The following is a 4,457-nucleotide window of genomic DNA, read 5'->3' as shown; positions in this document are numbered from 1 at the left end:
GTTGTCTAACCACTATGCTGTACAACTGAAACTAACACAAAATAATACTGAATGTAAACTGTAATTGAAAAAAATCAAAATAAAAATTTTTTAAGACAAAGAGAATCTTAAAAGCAGCAAGAGAAAAGCAGTTAGTTACCTACTAGGAAGCTCCCATAAGGCTGTCAGCTGATTTCTCAACGGAAAGGATTGGCAAGAAATATTCAAAATGATGAAAAGCAAGGACCTACAACCAATATTACTCTACCCACCAAAGCTATTGTTTAGAATTGAATGACAGATCAAGAGCTTTCCAGACAAGAAAAAAGTAAGGAGTTCATCACCACCAAACCAGTATTAAAGGGTCTTCTTTAAGAAAAAAAAAAAAGATAAAATATATGAATAATAAATTGGCAATAAATTTGTATCTATCAACAATTACTTTAAGACAATGAGCTGCAAGCAGCTTCAGGGGAATCTTTAGGAGTCAGTAACATGGCAGACAACATCAAGACCAAAATCAAGAGCTACTAGACAGCTCCTTCAGCAGCCGCTTCCCCAACCAGAACCAGACCAGGAACTGTTGGCAGAACTATCTGGACTTCCATTGCTGTGAGAAGGCAACTTTGCTAGAGGGGGTGATGTCTCCATGTGGGAATGGTATCGGCATGTGTACAAATCCTTTGCCCCATATTCTGGGTGTCAGTCTGGGATGAGCACAGGGCAGAAGGCACATTTCCTAGGAAGATCTGAACTGGCTGCACCCCACCTGTCCTCTGTCCTCCATCCTTCTCCCAGGGAGGTGAAGGGGGACCTGGGTACATCCCACCCTAGGATCCTGAATCATGGCTTAACTAATAATAAATACTTGTTGGAAAAGTGTAAAAAACAACAACAATTACTTTAAATGCAAATGGATTAAATATTCCAATCAAAAGACATAGGGAGGCTGAATAGATAACAAAACAAGACCCTTATATATGTTGTCTTTAAGAGACTAACTTTAGCTTGAAAGACATACACAGAAAGAAAATGGAAGAAAAAGATATATCATGAAAATGGAAACAAACAAAAAAACAAAAGCTAGGGTAGCAATACTTATTCCAGATAAAATAGATTTAAAACAAAGGTTATATAACAAGAGACAAAGAAGGATCCAGAAATTCCACTTCTGGGTATTTATCCAAAGGAACTCAAAACTAAATTGAGAAGACATGTACATTCATATGTTCATTGCAGCATTATTTACAGTAACCAAGATATGGATGCAGCTTAAGTGTACATCAATAGATGAATGGATAAAGAAGTGGTGCATATCTACAATAAAATATGACCCAGCCATAAAAAAGAACGAAATCTTGACATCTACAATAATATGGATGGACCTAGAGAATATTATGCTGAATGAAATAGTTCAAACAGAGGAAGACAAATGCCATATGATTTCATTTATTTGTGGAATCTAAAAAACAAAATAAGTGAACAAGCAGAACAGAAAAAGACTCACAGATACAGAGAATATTTGATGGGTGCCAAATAGGGAGGGGTTGGAGAATGGGTGAAAAAGGCGAAGGGATTAAGAAGTACAAATTGGTAGTTACAAAATAGTCATGAGGGTGTAAAATACAGCATAGGGAATATAGTCAACAATGTTGTAATAATTATGCATGATGTCTGATGGGTACTGCATTTATCAGGGTGATCACTTAGTAAGTTATATAATGCCTAATCACTGGATTGTACACCTGAAACTAATATAATATTGTATGTCAATTATAATTGAAAATTTTAAAAATCATTTAAAGTCAAAAAGATAAAAAAATATTATGATAAAAATAAAAAAGGGATATAGAGAAAGAGAATTTTGGAGATTACACAGGAACTAAAAAATGAAAGGACAGAAGAAGGAAGGAAAGGAAAAGAAAGTTGAGAGAAAGGAGGGAAGAAAAGAGGAAGGAAGAGGGCGGGGTGATGAGCAATCCGAGCTGTATTTGTATCTGGAAGTAGGAGCAATTAGCAAGCAAGGACCTAAACCTCAAAGGTTGAGGCTAGAGGAGCAAGTTGATGTCACGGGGAAAGAGAAAGGAAGACTCTAGAAGCCTCACATGAAAGCTTCCCCAAGATAAGTGGGTTAGATGGGACTTAGTTTAGTACTTAACCTGCTCCTAGTCTTCACCATAAGTGTTCCTCACATTGCAGTTGCAACTTGAATTGTGCAAGCTGAGTTGACTGTGTTTTCCAGAGTTAGTTAAGAGAATATCCCAAAAGACCTGAAGGGATGAAGGTGATGATCTCAGACTCATAATCTTTGGAGCAGAAATGCAGCTGGAAGTCCCAGGGAGCCCTAGACTGTGGCTGATCTGTGGGGCACCATTTCATTAGGTTTCTGTCTCATGGAGACTCTGCAAGGAAGATCAAGGCAGGGACATGTATGTGAGGAAATAAGGAAGAAAAAAATCAGAATGCAACAGGTGCATTTAACACAAAATTTACCAAAGAAGGAACTACACTGTGTGCACTAATATGTTGACTATCTAAACAGCACACACACACTGTATTAGTTACCACCAACTTAATGGCTTAAAATAACACACATTTATTATCTCACAATTTTAGTCGGTCAGGAGTCCAGGCACAGCTTAACTGGTTCCTCTGCTTAGCATTTCACAAACCAAATAAGGTGTCCTCTGGTCTGCATTCTCATCTGGAGGCTTGACTGGGGAAGAATCCATTCCCAAGTTCACTTAGATGGTTGACAGAATTCATCTCCTTGTGTTTGCAGGGCAGAGGACCTTGGCTTCTTGCTGGCTGTTGGACAGAGGCTGCTTTCAGCTCCTAGAGGCCACCTACAGTTCCTTGCCAGGTGGACTTCCCCAACATGGCCACCTGCTTCATCAGGCCAGAAAGGACATCTCTAGAGTCTGCTAGCAAGACAGAGTCTTTTGCAATGTATTGCTGTCACAGAATTGCCATCCATCACCTGTGCTATATTTATTGTTTACAAGCAAGTCACAGGTACCAACTGCACTCAAGGGGAGGGGATCCTACAAAGGTGTGAACACCAGGAAGCGGTAGGAATCATGGGTCACCTTGGAGTCTGTCTGTCACACAAGCCTATCTTTGTTGCTTCTGAATTTTTAAATTAAAAATAACAATGAATATTATTCTTTAAAATTGTAATGTGAAACACTAAATAAGTAAAATTTAAACTCAGAATATACCTAATGTCAATGCTCGTGCCTTCTCACTTCAAAGTTTTAAATACACACACACACACACCATGGATTAGATCCACTTTAAACTGTATTTTCAACATTTCTGAGTAAATCCCTGGAATGAAGAGTAAGAGCAAAGGCCTGGGAGTCAAGTAGTTTCTTGCCACATATGGAATGTAGGAATATGGTTTTTTGTTCTCAGTCCCAGCATTAATTAAAGGGGGTTAATTTCACCATTTGTATTCATTACTTTTGCAGTTATTCTGGGAACCAAAAGAGACATTGAATATTCAATAAATGTTTGTTCCCAGCATTGCTGTCACCAATCTACATTAATAAAAGAGAAAGATGCAAATTGATTGTACCTTCATGACACCCACCAGCCAATCAGGAGTGAGTATGCAAATTAACCCAACAAAGATGGCGGGTTAATTTACATACTCAGGCACCCAGTGGCCAGGGGTGGGGGAGAACAACTCAGGCCTTCCGCACAGCCCAGCCACTCCCGGATCTCTGGGCAGTGTGGGAAGGCGGAAAGGTGGCTCCAGCTGCAGCAAAGGCAGTGCGGTGGTGCTGGCAGCCAGGGAAAGAAAGGCCCATTCTTGCATGAATATTCATGTATCGGGCCTCTAGTGTTTATATAAAGTGAAAGCAAGGATATTGAGAGAAGGGAGGAGATGGAAATTATTGAGGAAGTTGTGTGTTTCACTGATCCCTCATCAACCATGACATGGTTTCATCCCCAAAACAAAACAAAACTTCACTAAGTTCATAGGATGAAAAAATGCATTTGATGTTTGCCTTAAATTGCATGCATTTGACTTATTCCTGATTTGAACTTTGATTTGATCATTTGCACTTTAATATTGGTTTTTCTATGATTGTCTATGATCTTTACCCCATTGCTTGATTTGAGATGCTTATTTATTTGAATCAAGATATCAACCTTTCTCTATCATATACATCCAATATTCCCATTCGCTTCGGGCCATATTTCTCTTTTAGTTTATGCTTTTTTTGGGGGGGGGGGGGGGAGGAGGTAAGAGTGGAGAGTGAGAGAGCGGATTCACGGTAGCTTTTCATTTCAGTAGTCATCTCCATCGCTCTCTGCCTGTTGTAATAGCAAATATCAGGTTTATGTTATAACCGTGACCAGTGTTCACTTCCGAAACCCTGTCTTTGCAAACTTTGTCCGCAGCGGCCTCTAGGCTTAGAGGAGTCCTGTAAGGCGTGGGCCACAGTGCCTGCTCCCTGGAGGCCCGG

General features: G+C 39.6%; 1 pseudogene; it reads left to right on the top strand.

Annotated features, from left to right (window-relative positions):
* The first annotated feature begins 474 nt into the window (after nt 1-474).
* On the top strand, nt 475-732 carry LOC106699211 (annotated as a pseudogene).
* Nucleotides 733-4,457: the final 3,725 nt, after the last annotated feature.

The sequence above is a fragment of the Myotis lucifugus genome, unplaced genomic scaffold (genome assembly GCF_000147115.1).
Source record: "Myotis lucifugus unplaced genomic scaffold, Myoluc2.0 scaffold_340, whole genome shotgun sequence".
In the NCBI taxonomy this organism is placed as follows: Eukaryota; Metazoa; Chordata; class Mammalia; order Chiroptera; family Vespertilionidae; genus Myotis; species Myotis lucifugus.
This window is presented reverse-complemented; position numbering and strand designations above follow the sequence as displayed.